The 17,368-nt window shown below is 39.5% G+C and overlaps 1 protein-coding gene across 1 annotated transcript in view; it reads left to right on the forward strand.

Moving 5' to 3' along the window:
- Positions 1-8,924: 8,924 nt before the first annotated feature.
- Positions 8,925-17,368, forward strand: part of LOC134527607 (UDP-glycosyltransferase UGT5-like) — a 344,034-nt gene continuing 335,590 nt past the window's right edge. Inside the window, exon 1 of the mRNA XM_063360446.1 lies at positions 8,925-9,723. The gene's annotated coding sequence lies outside the window, so the exon portion shown is untranslated. The remainder of the gene's footprint in view (positions 9,724-17,368) is intronic.

The raw sequence follows: 17,368 nt of genomic DNA on the forward strand, positions 1-17,368 counted from the left end.
GCTTGCTGAAACTTGGCATACATTTGATATGCTAGAAGGAATCTTCCACTTTCAAAGTCCATGTTCATGTCAACGTACGGATAACTTTCGCTGTTTAAAAATATTTTTACATTGCGTATTTGACAGTTATCGAATACGGAGCGACTTACTCCTGCATTGAGCTGTCTTCCGGTCTGAAGCCCGACGATGATGTATCTTGGTTTTTCCGTAGCGAAGCTGGACTTTACTATCCAATTGATACGCTGACTATGAGGCAAGCCAGGATAAGTTTCCAGGCTCCAGGATCGGAATGGCACATCGAAATTCTTGCCATTTTCTATGTTCTTCAACATCTTGACTCGTTCAACGGTGCTCACTTGGATGTGGGGCAGCATCCACTCGATAGACTGTAGTGTTAGCGAGACATCTTGAGGGTTTTCTGCAGCGGCGACAATTGCATTAATGTGCGTGTTGGCTAGAAGCAGTACGAGCTCTTGTTTCGAATTAATGATTATATGCTTGTAGTCCTCAGCGAATCCAAGAAGCATGGATAGAGGAACACAAACTTCGAACTTCCCTTCGGCATAAACCGGAAGCTTATATTCATCCTCGAGAGCCCAACCGGCCATCTTTGCAGCAGACAGTTCATTTGGCGTGAGCGAAAGGTAATTTTTCATAGCAGATGTTATGCCTACATCTCTCGTCTGGTCTACCTCGACACCATTGAGTACATAAGTAATGCGCTCGATTAGGTGAAGAATACCATTGCAGGATATTGACGTCGTTGTCGGATGCGTACCATCCGCTTTTGTAAGCGTGCCTCTTATACGTAGAAATGACTGCGAAGGTAAAGTACAAATATCTTGGTGCTGTACTGCAATGCGTACTTCCGATGGTAGTGCGTACGGTCCGAGCAGGAAAGGCTGGTACTCGTGCAATTCCATTTTCGTAATGCTATCATCAAAAATGACCGGATCTTCCACGTTGAGGATTTCGTCTTCCATATTTATTCGGCACTTGTCCAATACTGAGAAGATACTTTATGTTGTCAGGTGTTAATGCACCGATGTCTGGTAGAGAACTGTTCTTGTTCACGCCAATACGATTTCTTTTATAACTGTTCGGTGTTACGAACTTTATGCCCATCGCTTCAAGTGCAGACGTAATGTAATTTCTTCGTCTTGAAAATTCACCAATCGTCCTCGCTGGTCAACGATTCGGACAACGACTTCGTGTGCGCACTTCACGACGACTGGAACGTAAATGATACTTTGCGGTACTTCGACCAGTTTATATCCTGGCGGGACCATCGGCGAAAACTCGTGCAGCATGTTGCTTAGTCTTCCGTTGAGATACGTTCCACTTGCCAAATTACAGTTTATTCTTATGACATTCACAGGTAAAATGTTTACTGCGCGCGTAGATTCGTACGTTCTTCCCGTATCATAAACCTTTGATTCGAATCCGAGCATCGTACCTATGGTGCCAGGTTTCGTAAAGTCGACATTTTCACTGCATGTTAGAATGCTTTTTTGAGTGTTTGGATTTCCACGCAGTTGAAAGTCTACATCCTGTGGTAACATGTCCCTGATGTAATTTGCAATGTCGTCAATTTCGTAAGAGCCAACAGGTAACCGTATTTCATGAGCGGTCCCATCGCTTTTCAGGAAGCAGATCTTGCAGTTTTCCTCGTCAATGTTCGGTATGGCATTATACGTTTGAAAATCTACGAGTCCGATACACCATTCTCCGTCTAAATCCAGAGGCGGGAAATGAACCGCCCGCAGCTCAGATGCGTGACCTGTCAGGGTAAGTGTTATCGACATGACTAATAAATTATCGTCACTGCACAACCTTTAAGTAGCAATTTTTTTTATTTGTCAGCTAATTTTTGTTTGTTAAAAAGCGAAGACACAAGTGTCCGCAGTTTGTTTGATTAGGCTTCTGTTCCGTTTCGTAATTGTAAAACAACGTAGTGGACCGGCCCAGGTACCGCCTAAGTTCGGGCGGAGGGCGTAGATTACCGAAACTGTCGTAGTAAGTAGCTTTTTTTCCAGACTTTATGTACGCCACCCAGTGCGTGCCGCGACCCGCCGACGTGTCTAAATTAATTATGGCGCACTCACGTGTCTTTGGCTTGCTGGGCAAAGTGTCTCGCATAAACACGCCGCGGAAATTTGGTATTTTAAGTTTTCGAGCGTACTTTATTAAATCTACGTTGGTGAGCGGTCGTTTCGGTAGGGAACTTAGGATTTTCTCTTTACACGTTTCTTTCTCATGCCTCGTCCTGTCTTGTGAGGATGCAAGTACAGTCCTGCGCCGTTTTTTTTACCGATGGCAATGGCTTCCATGCTGGCATTGTGTCGCTGTGCTTCTTTTAACTGCTTGCGCTCATTCTTCGAAGTGTTGACTGCCCGCACTATACCGCTCGTTGCACCGATAAGGCCTCCGAGAGCACCCAATGCAGGCAAAAGCAAAGGAAGAAATCCTCCTATAATCTTCTTGTCGAGAGTCTGTAGTTTTTGCTTGGCTTTTTGCACGCCTGCACCGATCTTGCGCTTCTTGGTCTTGCGTGAGTTAGTCTTTGACTTGATGTAGCTGGTTCGACGAGCACCCATTCCTAATTTCGTCTTTGCCTTCATGATTTTAGATACGCCCCACGCTGCGATTTTCTCTCCTAGTCCCGCGTCCCGCGATTTGCTTATTACCTCGGCTTCCTGTGCCAATATCTGATCTGCTCTGTGCCTAGATTCCAGATCCTTGCTTAATGAATATGCGATATCGTGCTGCTTGCACTTTTCGTCGAGAGAATTAATGCCCACGTCACCTCGAGCTAACCTTTTCGCTAGTTTCGTGCCGGGGCCGCAGAATCTGTAGCCGGGAATGTGTAGCTCGAATGGCAGATTGTTTATCAGCGAGTTCACGAGTCCTGCACCGCTGTGTTTTTTGTTCTTACCTCTTCGAGTCATTACGCACAACTGACCAGAAAGTATAAATGTGTTTGATTTTATACAATTACTTTAGTACAATGCAGGTCGTCAAGCAAGACGTGTGTTTGCCCGTGCGCATTACGCAAGACGATGTATTTAGTGCGCGTGAATCACGACATGGCTTACTGTTGCCTTCTGCCGTACGTTGCATCATAGCGGGTCCGTCCAACTGTGGTAAAACGTGTGTTTTACTGAGTTTACTGGAGGAACCAAATGGTCTTCGGTTCGAGAACGTTTACTTGTATTCCAAGTCGTTGCAACAGCCAAAGTACCAGCGCCTAGCAACTGTTCTACGATCTGTGGATAGTCTGGAGTATTTTCCGTTTAGCGATAATACCGATGTTGTACCTCCAAGCGAAGCAAAAGCCAATTCCGTGTTTGTTTTCGACGATGTAATGTGCGAGAAACAAGGCATAATACAAGAGTACTTTTCCATGGGCAGACACGCCAAGGTAGACTGCGTTTACCTGTGTCAGACGTACAGTCGTATTCCAAAACATCTCCTACGAGACAACGCAAATGTCATAGTTTTGTTTCGCATGGACGAACTTAATTTACGCCACGCTTATGATGATCACGTAAACACCGACATGACATTCCAGGAATTCAAAGACATGTGCTCCTTGTGTTGGAAAGAAGAACACGGATTCCTAGTTATAGTCAAAGACTGGCCTCTATATAAGGGCAGGTACAGACGAGGTTTCGATCAGTTTATCACCAAACATGAGTCATAGCATTTCGAAATTCGGTCGTAGCAGTCGAGACTTACGTACTGCTCTCAAGTCTCATGACGACGTTATCCGCAAATACATTTCGCTACTGGCTCAAAAAATAGACGGGGTGAAAAAGGAATTACTTGAGTACCTCGTAGCCATAGACCAGCGCGTGGAAGCTTCGGATTCTCGCATTCGCGACATGATCGAAGTTTCGAATGCACAAAGACGGGACGATCTGAGGACTTTTCAAAGTAGTCTGAAAGCATCACTATCTCAATCGTCAACAAATTCAGATTTGGCCAAACACAAGAAAGAAGTTTCTGCGAACGAATAAAAAAGTATAAAAGGAGGTCTTGCAATAAGTTTTCAGCCAGTACAATGTCGGACCTGGCCAGTGACCTTCATCGAGCTATTCAGTCTGTTCGTGAAAAATATTTACTTGCTAGACGAACCAGACTTGCACGTGAGATGGAAAATGAGGAGATATTTAAACCAATCACTAGTCGCCTCGACGAACTTAAAAACAAGGAAGAACCAGCCTTCATTGTGAAGACAGAAGTTGAAGATGAAATGCCGACTGTAAAGAAGAGAAAGTATGAACCAGATCGAGAAGAAGATGACTTAACAAGTACAGAGTCCATGCACAAGAAAAAAATACCGAAAAAGGGACATCAAGTTAATGCAATGGTCCGACCATACCTGATATCGTTTACGAGCCGGAATAATGACACGACCTACGGAGTGTACAGAAAACATAATAAATGGTTCCTCGGTGCTAAAGAAATAGACTTTCTACCAGGAAATATCGTGCGCGTAGCAGAGTTCAAAACGCGCGGGACTCCGGGTCTGTACGAATTGCTGTTTCGCAGGGAGCCTAAAGGATATTCTCACAACGACTTACAAGAGTACAAAAAACTGATAGAGCTAACCAATGCACATTTTCGCGATAACGATCCAGATAGTGGTGTATATAAAGACGTAGATCATGAAAAAATCGACATTCTCGCTAATATCTTCAGTGAACTAACAATACATGGCGAAGGTTTAAAAAAGCTAGAAAGTGGTCAGACATTTGACTATGTATATTGGGACGACCCTAATGAATTAGTTGATCGCCTTAGAATTCTACATGCATCGCTTAGTGTAGGAAACTATTCGCACATCAACGAGATAGTCTCCATACTTGAAGAACTGAAGGAAGCCGGCTACATACAATGAGTCGAACCGGAATCGCTCGCGAACTTCATGCTCCTGCTAGACGGAAATACCTTCGTCGCAAAGTCATAGTTCGTGGAATTGATGATTTATTCCAGGCGGACCTTGTTGAGATGATACCGTATTCCCGATTGAATAAAGGTTTCAAGTACATGTTGACAGTCATCGATGTTTATAGCAAGTTCGCTTGGGCTAGACCTGTCAAATCAAAGACTGCAACTGACGTAGCCAAGGCCATGAACAATATTTTGCGTGATGGACGTGTACCGTCGCACCTGCAAACGGACCTCGGGAAAGAATTCTACAATGCGACCTTCAAGGCTTTGATGAAGAAGTATGGCATCAAACACTACTCTACATTTAGTAACGTCAAAGCCTCTGTTGTCGAAAGGTTTAACAGAACTTTGCGTTCCAAGATGTGGCGTCAGTTCACGGCTAACGGAAATTACAAGTGGCTTGACATCTTGCCGAAACTAATAAGCGAGTATAATTCCACTGTGCATTCTACCACGAAAATGAAGCCAAAGGACGTAAAGGATAATCGCCTGCTTCAAACAGTTTTTCCCAACACGAAGAAGAAAGATCCACGAAAGCGTAAAGCTAACGTCGGCGACATTGTGCGAATCTCCAAGCAGAAAGGTATCTTCGAGAAAGGTTTCACTGCGAACTGGAGTCCCGAACTTTTCCGTGTGACACATGTTCGTGAATCAGAGCCTAGGACCTACTACCTCGAAGATTTGGACCACAAACCTATCCATGGCGGCTTCTATGCCAAAGAGATTCAGCCTACGTTGTATCCCGATACGTACTTGGTGGAGAAGATTATAAAACGAAGAAATGGACTGTCCTACGTCAAGTGGTGGGGCTTTCCACCTCGCTTCAATTCGTGGGTGGCAGATGCAGACGTCGAGAAATCCACAAGGCTTTAGTAATTTGTCTGTGTATTTTTTTTTGTACTTGTAGTAGTGTAGTATGTACGTAATAAAAGTATTTTTTAAAGGAACTTGCTGCGTTTTTATTTTCTCAAACCTGTCACTTTAGTGGTACTTTTTTAAAGTATTAAAGTTGTTTGGTATCATCCTGGGATCAAACCAAGGACCTTAGTCGATCTAATCAATCAGTATATAGATTACAAATTTATTTAATGAATTTTGAACATGGTTTATTGAAATTATTATTTTTTACATAAAATTAAACATTATTGCATCGATCGGGTATCGAACCGAGGACAGGAATCCATCGAATCAATATGTAAGTTAATGAGTGATTTATTTAATGAATTTTGGAACTTTTCCCGAATTTCTAGCTAAATAATTACGGATTTTCAAGATGGCGGCCAAATTTCAAGATGGCGGGCACCTTAGTAATAAATGATTACTGCACTCTAGCGGGTAAGAGTTAAACTAACATGGCGTCAGCGTACTCTAGCGGCCGAAAACAAGATGGTGGTCTCCAGCATCGAAGACAAGATGGCGGACATGACGTCATACTAGGTGACGATATATATGCTTTAAAAAAAGTGGTGGGAGTCAGTCTGCTAGCACCCACCATTGAGGAAGGAGCCTGTCGCCATTTTTAATTTTTTTTTTGCCCTCACCGGGTTCGAACCGAGGACTCCAAACTCCGTGTCGTAAAAGTATAATTTTTATAAATATTTTATTAAAATTTTATTAAATTAATTTTTTTATATTTTTTAAAAAAAAATTTCATTAAAATCGGATAATAAATAAAAAAGTTAAAGATGGCGGCCGTAACGGAAATTGCAACGGTGACGTCATCATCCAATATGGTGGAAAACACATCGCCGGAATTTTCGAGAACACACAATGACGTCATCCAAAATGGCGAATCCAAGATGGCGGATCCAAAATGGCCGCCGGGGTCAAGGTCAAGGTCAAAGGTCAAGGTCACATCCATCCAAGATGGCCGCCGTGACGTCACAATCCAAGATGGCGGACACCGGCACCAGCACCACACCCAGAACCCAGTCCTCGGAAATACTTTCCTATACTACTCATGTTTACAATTGATTATTAGATATATGCATTTAACTATAGCATATTTAGCTCGCAATTTACATTTGCATTATATATCACATGTTAACATTTCATTAAAGAATACATATCATATCATGTACATATTACCAATTAACAGTTCATTATTATGTTTACATAGCACATATTAGCAATTGATCATAAAACATATTATTTACATATTATCATTATGTACATATTATAACATTTACATTTCATCATTTACATTTCATTACTATGTTTACTTGTTGCATACAACCAAAAGTTCACAGGGTCTTTACATATTGCTTTCATTATCATCTCATATACAGAGAACCCGTTGGTTTACACAATTACTAACTTAGTTACTTTTCATTTTCGCCTTGCTGCGATTAGCTTAACAGCTGTAGAGGTATTATCTTCCTCTTCTCATCTTTCATTGCTTGTATTTTCATCCCGTAGCGGTCTCGCTGGGTTGAATAAATGTTCATATTTCATCTCATCTTGGTTACTCTTGTCAGTAACATGAGCCTTGTACTGTAGGGCCGCGACGTCTTGGCGTGTCGTTTTGCGGGGAAGCGGGGAAGAGTAAATGAGAGGGGAAGCAGCTGCGCGCGCACATCAGCCGCTATGCTATTCATAGCAAAAACATCAGGCGCCACGCTCTCAGTCTGAAGTGAGCAATGGAGCCCGACGCAGGACGTTCAAGATACAATAAAGTAATACATAGTGGGGAGAGAGAAATTATAAGTAGTGTAATCCACTGTTCTGATGAAGAAGCTGCCAATAAATGTCTGCTAGTACCTCTTGCAAAAGCAATCGAAAGAGCTGCGCGATACACAGGTATAAGCCAAAGATCAGTTTCGCGTATCCGAAAACACAACAGAGAGACGCCAAATAAAAAACAAACAACATTATAAGTTTTTCAACGCATTCCCCGTATTTTCACCGGCGGTTTGTTTGTTTTGCATTTGGCAATTTTCCAAACTTTCTGCACCGCTTGTTAGAATATTCTTAGCTACAAGTGTAGCCGATATTGCTACACATTATATTGCATTATATTACATTACATACATTATACATACATATACATTATATATTTAAATATATATGATTTTATGATATATATTAATGTATATTATATTAATATATTATTTATTTACAATTTATATGTTTATATTTACATATATATAACACTCCTTTATTTGACCGTGAAACAGCCTCTCATGTTTAATTATTCATTTCAAGCCAAAAAACAACTGGGAAACGTTTGTTGCCAGTTGATGACTTTGATAGAAGAGTGATCAGAGACACTAGCCACGAATTTTATGCAGTAAAAGAAGTGGTTCCCACAACAAGGAAACTACTGCCCGTTTTGAAAGAAAAAAATCGGATGGAGTTGGGGAAAGACATCTCTGCGTAAAATACTCAAAGAAATGGGTTTTGTGTGAAGAAGAAGCCAAAATAAGCGAATGCTTCTTCTAGAAAGAACTGACGTTGTTGCTTGGCGATCGCGGTACCTGACTCAGATGAAACAGTGCAGGGAGGCGGGGAAGAAGATATTTGACATGGATGAAACCTGGGTTGACACTAATTTAACCTTTCAGAAATGCAGGGCACAGACTGATAGTTGTAAGCGTTGGTTCTAGGCTGGGCTTCCTTCCCGGAGCCTCTCTTGTTTATAAAGCAAACACAACAGGAGACTATAAAATACGCGAGGATGGTTTGTTATAAATATGGTTTTCGGCCCCCTCGAAATGACTAAACTGGTTCTTTCAGAGTGCTGTTATGGAAAAAATACCAACCCGTGTGCATAAAAGTGGCAAGGTTCTTGAAGTGCGTGAAAGTGTCATGCCGATCGTCTTCACATTTCAGCCAAACGAAATGGAAAAGAAAGCATCAGCGAGGGAGTTACATGCAAGTCTTAATTAATTGTGTTTCCTACAGCAACCCACAATTACCAATTTAGTTCTTAACTTTAAAGAATTGTATAGCTTTGTATAACTATGTTTAACTAAGCTGCCCAGTCGAGCAAATGGTGCACTACCTTTAAATAATAAATTACCGTAAAGCATTATCGCATCTTTGTATCATTAAGATCTGCGCTGTGTTGCACCGTACGTGAGATTGTTCTCGGCCAATGTTTTCGGAACGGCATGAAGACTTGTCTGCGGAGCAGACAAGGCGGGGCGTGTCGATTACAAGGTCGCTGAGCTCAGGGAGTCGACCCGCCAAGACGTCGCGGCCCTACAGTACTTGCTGAGGCTCCTGGCTTCAGTGTAGGTAAAGTTTCTTTACCAATCAGCTGTTTCACAAACATGCTGTATCAGGGTAGGTTTCAACATATGGTATCACATGTTCAATATTTTTCTCATTTCATTTCAAGTAAAATTTTCTTGATTTTACAATTTTATAACTTCTGTTAGGCGAAGTTGCTTGTGGACACTTGATTGCCGGAGTATCTTCACTTCTCGCGACAAAGGGTTCAGATCCTGAGTTTTACAGATCCACATTCTTCGCTACTCTTCGCATTATTCGAAGAATACTATTCAAGCGATTACAACAGTTCTGCGAGTGAATAGTGCTGTGACGATGTAATTTTCTTGTAGAGTGGCACACAGTGGCAAAGAGTGCATACTTTTCTAATCTGCATTCTGGGGAGAATGCAATCCTAACGATTCATTCTTTTAAGTATATCTAGAGTCATCCCAGAAATGGTAATAAGATAGTGAATTTTAAAAAATCTTAGTGATTTCTCCTTAAGTGAAAGTGCGCCGACCTTAGATTAACCAGCAACATCAATAAATCAAGGTAACCTGCATAAATTTTTTTGCTTGTAGTTGCAAAGTGTTATGTGCTTTTAGAGATTCTTTGCATGCCAGTGCTTACACATGTTTACACAGCAGGATGGGGTATCATACCACATAGTTTCATCGACACTAAATAAGCTTAACTTCTTCTCGTTTGTCAGTACACAGTAAATACAGCTTCACATATATCGACCATCAAAACATGAAGTGGCGTATCTGTAAAATGCCAACTTTTCAGGAGAGCAAAAATAAGAAAAGCACCTATGTTTGAAGTGCTATACCGCACAATCCCAAACTAGAAAACCCTTCATTTAATTTTTTATATATATTTAAGATGTCTGACTTGGGTTACCTATAATTATTTTATTTATTACAAATTTATATTTTAAGATTTATAATAAAATATAAAAAATGTTGTAGTTACGCCACTTCGTGTTTTGTTGTTTTCATTCATTGCAGAGTTACGCCGCGAAATAAAACATTTAAATAATGAAAAATGTTCAAGTTTTATTACTTATAACAATACAAATCGTTTGTTAGTACAAACACTAAAGGTTATTAGGAAAGTATATCATATTAGCAGTAAATAACTCAATCACTCAGCATTAATTATTGGGCCTTCTTCACACAGTGTATTATTAAAAAAAATTTTTAATCGAGTAGCTTCACATAATATGTTATGGTTTTAAAAAAGTAGAGGTTTGAAAACTGCTTACATAAAATTTTTTACTATAGTGAAACTAACATGTATACATTGAAAAATCTACACTCTTAAACAAAAATTTCTAAACAACAAAAACTAGGCAAAATAATTATTATCAGAACTACAATATCCACTTAGTGATACTCAACTTTGTTGGTTTCATAAAATAAAAAATTTGTTTAAAAAAAAAGTAAAATAAAATAACCTGATGTCAATTTCAATAAAAACAGTACTGTTTAGCTTTAAAAACCATACAAAATGATAAAAAAACTTATCTTAACTAAATAATATTGATTGATAAAATATCAATAACAAAGAAGAAACACTAATAACGATATTCAAGTTTCATCTCTTCTAGACAACAATCTTTGAAAAGTTAATTAGGTAAGGACCTGTAATAGTTCTGAAACTCTGCAGCCCTTACAACGGGAGTAGGTCCTTCGCAAAGTGATATCAGATCCTTGAACTTTTCTTTTGTTATAGCCTGCGGTAGAACGTTGAGACGATCTAGGGGCATCTTCAGGTTCTTGTCAGCATCACGTTTTAAAGTAAATGACCTGTACGTTTCATCAAGATGGCTGTTCTTGAAAAAAACTGTTGTAGGATGGTCTTTCTTAAAAGCATACTCTACCATGTTAGGCCAATTTATGGGTTGTCCTTTTTCGTTATCCTCTCGAATGGTGAGAATGCGCAGTTCTTTGGAGAGTCTTTTAAAGTCCAAAAAGTCCCTTGTTTCCATTTGATGGACTATGTAAGGATGCGCCCTTCTGGCGAGTTTAATTATTGGTACCAGCTGGGAAGGAACAAACAGATCGCCTGCTTGATTTATGGCATGGCCAATCGCACTGTGAGCAGCATCACCTTCATTTTGACCATGGTAAGGTTCAAAAAATCTCAAACTAATTTCAGAAATGTTAGAGCTATTGAACAAAAAGTGAAGGAACATTGCAGGCAGAATACTATTTTTGTTCTGGCCAGAACAGCCATCAGCAAACAAAGTCACTTTTTTGCCTACGTTGTTTTTATCATGCTCCTTAAGCATGAGGAATATGCAAGAAGCAATTTCAGATGAACCTCTTTTACTTATTGACTCATTCCAAGTAAAACAATGACAGTCCTTGGTTCCCAAGTCGTATATTGTAAAGTTGTACACTGATAAGCGTCTTTTATAAAATACGGCGCTCTCGTTGGTTTTCGGCAAGAAGATTACTTGCTGAAGGTCAAATACTAAACAAACATTAGTTTTGTTTTCAATTGCTGCTGCTTTACACCTTTCCTTTATTGCTCTAACTTTTGTTTTTTCCGCAATGTGTTGGTCATACCTCTGTTTAATTCTGTCCTTTGTGTCTCCATCGCCTGTCTTGTAAGTCATACAGAGAGTACACATATCTTTTTTACGATGATGAAAACTTAAATTTAAACTTCTAAAAATAAGTCTGTATAACCCGATGCTGCCCTTGTTGGCGTTGGGATCTTCACTTTGGTAAAGGTTAAACATTTTTTTAATATTCAAATCATCATGTAGAAATTCTCTGGTTGTATTAGCCCTGCAGTAATGCGCTTCTACTCTTGGAAATCTGTTGATGTGATCGGTCATTCGCTTACGAATATCTGCATCTCTAGCTGCTAGGGTTTCCTGTCTTCCTCCACGCTTTTCTGGTTCTAAAACACCTGTCTCTGCTACTTTTCCAACAGCTGTTCTTGCTGTTCGTTCACTAATACTAAGAGTATTAAGAAAAAACTTTTTGCACACTGCTTCTTTTTCATTTTTTAATGTTAAAAAATACTGTTTTGACTGTGCTCTACGACTGTCGCCAACTGTAGTTTTGCGTTTTGTTGCCCCTGACACTATGTGTCTTGCAATGAACTCTCGTTGTAATTGAAGACTACCCATAGCATAGTAGTAGTATAGGAAAGTATTTTCTGGCACAGGATTCAGGTTGTGGTGTGTGGTGGGGTCAATGACCGACCGACCTCTGACGTCACGGCGGCCATTTTTGACTCAAAATTCCTCAAAATTGATTCAAAATTCCTCAAAATTGACTCAAAATGACTCAAAATTTCCCGTTTTAAGAAAAAAATTCCCGTTTTCGAGGGAAAAATTCCCGATCCGAGGGAAAATTTCTCGTTTTATTCCTCAAAAATCCCAACGGCTAGAAATGTCCTGATAGAGGCTTAAGCATCCTTAACTCAAGCCTCAGTTAAGCCTCTATCAGGATGTGACCTTGACCTTTGACCTTGACCTTGACCTCGGCGGCCATTTTGGATCCGACATTTTGGATGACGTCATTGTGTTCTAGAAAATTCCGGTGATGTGTTATCCACCATTTTGAATTATGATGTCACCGTTCCAATTTTCGTTATGGTCGCCATCTTGAACTTTAGACGCCATCTTGAAAATCTGCAATTTTTATGTTAGAAAATCGTGAAAAATTTTAAAAATCATTAAAAAATTAAAATAATCGAATTAAATAAAAATCTTAAAAACCACTGTTGCAGTTATCGTTACGGTCGCCATCTTGGATTATATAAATGTTGCATATTTCGTTACACCCACCATCTTGGTTGAGTACCATGTCATTCTTACACTTTACGTTACGACCACCATATTGGATCCTATTAATGTTGCAATTATCGTTATGGTCGACATCTTGAAATTTAGTCACCATCTTGAAATTTAGACGCCATCTTGGAAATCCGTAATTTTTATGTTAAAAAATCGAGAAAAATTCCAAAATTCATCAAGAAATTAACTTAATAGAATTCCGATTGATTATATCGATTACCGTCCTCGGTTCGAACCCGGTGAGGGCAAAAAATAAAAAATCAGATCCTTCCACCACAGAAGCCACCTACAGATTGACCTACCTCCACCAATAACAAGGTATTTACCATCAGCTGGTATGACATCATGTCCGCCATCTTGTCTTCGTCCGCTGGAGTCCACCATCTTGTTTTCGTCTGCTAGAGTGTGCTGACATCATGTTAATATATTGTTCTGTTCTCCATACCTTTAACCTTGTATATTAACATTAAACTTTGACCTTGACCTTGAACTTTGACCTTGACCTTGAACTTTGACCTTGACCTTGAAATTTGACCTTGACCTTGAAATTTTACCTTGACCTTGAAATTTGACTTTGTCCTTGAAATTTGACTTTGTCCTTGTCGGCCATCATGGATCCGACATTTTATGTTCATTACATGATACCAGGAGCCACCACCTGCCGGAGTACGCCATCTCGTGTGTGTACTTGTATTATAGAGGACATTCCCATCTGGATAGTTTTATTCTAACCCGCTACAGTGCAGTAATCATTTATTATGGAGGTGCTCCCCGCCATCTTGAAATTCGACCACCATCTTGAAATCATGTAATAATGTAGCTAGAAAAGCGGGAAAAAAATCCAAAATTAATTAAATAAATTTTTAATCCATATAATGATTGATTGGATCGACTAAGGTCCTTGGTTCGATCCCTGGCCGATACAAAACATCTTTAATTTAAAAAAAAATACTAAAAAAGTGTTGGTTTAAGAAAATAAAAACACCACAAGTTCTTTTAAAAAAAATGTTATTACATAAATTCAATAGGAAACGAAACGTATACACACATTACACACAGGAAACGGAACGTACACACAGTACACACAGGAAACGAAACGTACACACAGTACACACAGGAAACGAAACGTATACACACATTACACACAGGAAACGGAACGTACACACAGTACACACAGGAAACGGAACGTACACACAGTACACACAGGAAACGGAACGTACACACAGTACACACAGGAAACGGAACGTACACACAGTACACACAGGAAACGGAACGTACACACAGTACACACAGGACACGGAACGTACACACAGTACACACAGGAAACGGAACGTACACACAGGAAACGAAACGTATACACACAGTACACACAGGAAACGGAACGTACACACAGTACACACAGGAAACGGAACGTACACACAGTACACACAGGAAACGAAACGTACACACAGTACACACAGGAAACGAAATGTATACACACATTACACACAGGAAACGGAACGTACACACAGTACACACAGGAAACGAAACGTATACACACATTACACACAGGAAACGGAACGTACACACAGTACACACAGGAAACGAAACGTTTACACGCAGTACACACAGGAAACGGAATGATCACACATACAGTAGCGGAAACACACACGCTTAGTTGGAAATCAGAATACAAGAAATAAAACATACTTTAAAACATATAATAATTTATTTATTTTTCAATAGTACACACATGAAAGTTAAACAATTTATTAGTCCATCATTTTTACAAAGTATTGTGGATCTACTGAATATCGGCTTGGTTGTATTCTCACTTTTCACGGTGTTGTTACTTCCATTAGTTTCAGTCTTCACGAAGCCATCAGCATCCTTCAATTTATGTTCTTCAACATGATCGATCGATCTAATACCATCTCGCTCAGGTCAAGGAAAAATTATTGTTGTATTCTTTAGTCTAGTGGATCCATCGATGTGATCTATGACGTAAGTAGGCTTGGCTTTACATGTTCTACCATGTCTTTTTAATCCCTCAATTCGTGTTAACAACCTGATACACCGATTACAGCTTAACATTTTGCGTAGTGGGTTTTTAACACAATCATTCTTCTCATACCGTTCAGCATTCTTTATCAAGGTAAACACCTTGCTACAGTATCTGCTGTGATGTTGTTTTGATACAGCTACATACATCGAAGGCTCCAAAAGGCTCCAATTGCTCCAACAGCTTTTTGTTTCATCAGCGCCAATGATATTTGGCTAGAATGCTACGAGTCTAAGAGACTATGAGGTCTCAAGGTTACGAGTCTAAAATGATCTAGCTGGTTATGACTTATACATGGCTGCGGCGAGTCTGCATGGCTAAAATACCGCGTGGCTACGTAAAAACATGACTATGAAGCTACAAGGATACAAGTCTACTCGGCTCCAAATAAATGCAAGACGACATGGCTACAAGAAAACTTGGATACAAAGCTTCAATTCTACGAGTCTACAAGACTCCACCAACCACCTTCGAGTGTTTAAAGCTCCAACTGCTCCATCAGCATTATGTTATAAGATTACAAGGCTACTTGCTTACGTAGCTACAATTCTATGAGGTCCCAAGACATCATGACTACACGACTACGAGCCATGAGGTTACGAGACTACACGCCTACGAATCTTAAAGTTTACGAGACTGCAAGGCTACAGAGCTACGAAGCTTCTAGAACACAAGTTTATGTGACTGCGAGGATACAGGACTTCAAGTCTGCATGAGTTCTTGACTACGAAGCTACTCGTCTACAAGGCTCCAATTACCGTATCTTTCTTCGACGGAATTTTCTCTTTTGCTCCAACTGCACCATCAGCTTTATGTTATAAGATTACAAGGCTACTTGCTTACGTAGCTTCAAGTCTACGAGGCTCCAATGCATCTTGACTGCGAGACTACGAGACTATACGATTGCAAATCCTCAAGGTTACGTGATCTCGAGGCTATAGGTCTATGAAGCTTACAGAACGCATGGTTACGAGACTGCCTGACTAATTGGCCGCATGGCTACGAAACTTCATGTCTCTAACTGACTAAAATAGCACCATTCAGTGGTGAGAGTTAATTTATCTCATGCAAAGGTACTTGTTGCAAGTAGTTCCGCTTTTCAACAACAGATATCGCCACATGTTGCTTACAGATAAATAAAATTTATTTCTTTTATGTAGGATGCAGGATGCTCACTAACGCCCGCAAAAGAAGTACGGCTTCGGAAGTCACCAAGGAGAAGGAAATTCGTCTTGTACGTTAGTGCTTCACAGATGTCTCATGGTATATTACTAGACTGAGTAATAATTTTTTTTTATTTCCACCTCATTAAAAAATATTGCAAGTGACGATTTAGTAGCCGAAAATCACTAATTAAATGTAACTTTGAATAAAATGACATGTCTCATTAAGAGTAAAACTCCTTCATGGAGAGATCGGTTTCTCAGAAATAACCAGAAGCACTTGGAGAAACCACAGGAATGATCGCAAGCACACGGAAAAAACCTTCATAATATTGACAAGAATAATCAGGAGCACACGGAAAAAACCTTCATAATATTGACAAGAATAATCAGGAGCACACGGAGAAAACCGACATAATATTGACAAGAATTATCGGGCGCACACGGAGAAAACCACCACACATTTTCTTTGATATCATAAAATTAAAAAAAATTCAAAATAAAAATAAATTAATAAAAAATTTAAAACAAAAAAAATCTACAAAAAAATACATAAATAGATTCTGCTAGCTTGTAAACTTATCATTGTTGAGCAAAGATAGAGTTTTAGTACAAGCCAGAATTTTATGTATTTTTTTGTAGATTTTTTTTGTTTTAAATTTTTTATTAATTTATTTTTATTTTGAATTTTTTTTAATTTTATGATATCAAAGAAAATGTGTGGTGGTTTTCTCCGTGTGCGCCCGATAATTCTTGTCAATATTATGTCGGTTTTCTCCGTGTGCTCCTGATTATTCTTGTCAATATTATGAAGGTTTTTTCCGTGTGCTCCTGATTATTCTTGTCAATATTATGAAGGTTTTTTCCGTGTGCTTGCGATCATTCCTGTGGTTTCTCCAAGTGCTTCTGGTTATTTCTGAGAAACCGATCTCTCCATGAAGGAGTTTTACTCTTAATGAGACATGTCATTTTATTCAAAGTTACATTTAATTAGTGATTTTCGGCTACTAAATCGTCACTTGCAATATTTTTTAATGAGGTGGAAATAAAAAAAAATTATTACTCAGTCTAGTAATATACCATGAGACATCTGTGAAGCACTAACGTACAAGACGAATTTCCTTCTCCTTGGTGACTTCCGAAGCCGTACTTCTTTTGCGGGCGTTAGTGAGC

This window comes from Bacillus rossius, chromosome 1 (genome assembly GCF_032445375.1).
Source record: "Bacillus rossius redtenbacheri isolate Brsri chromosome 1, Brsri_v3, whole genome shotgun sequence".
In the NCBI taxonomy this organism is placed as follows: Eukaryota; Metazoa; Arthropoda; class Insecta; order Phasmatodea; family Bacillidae; genus Bacillus; species Bacillus rossius.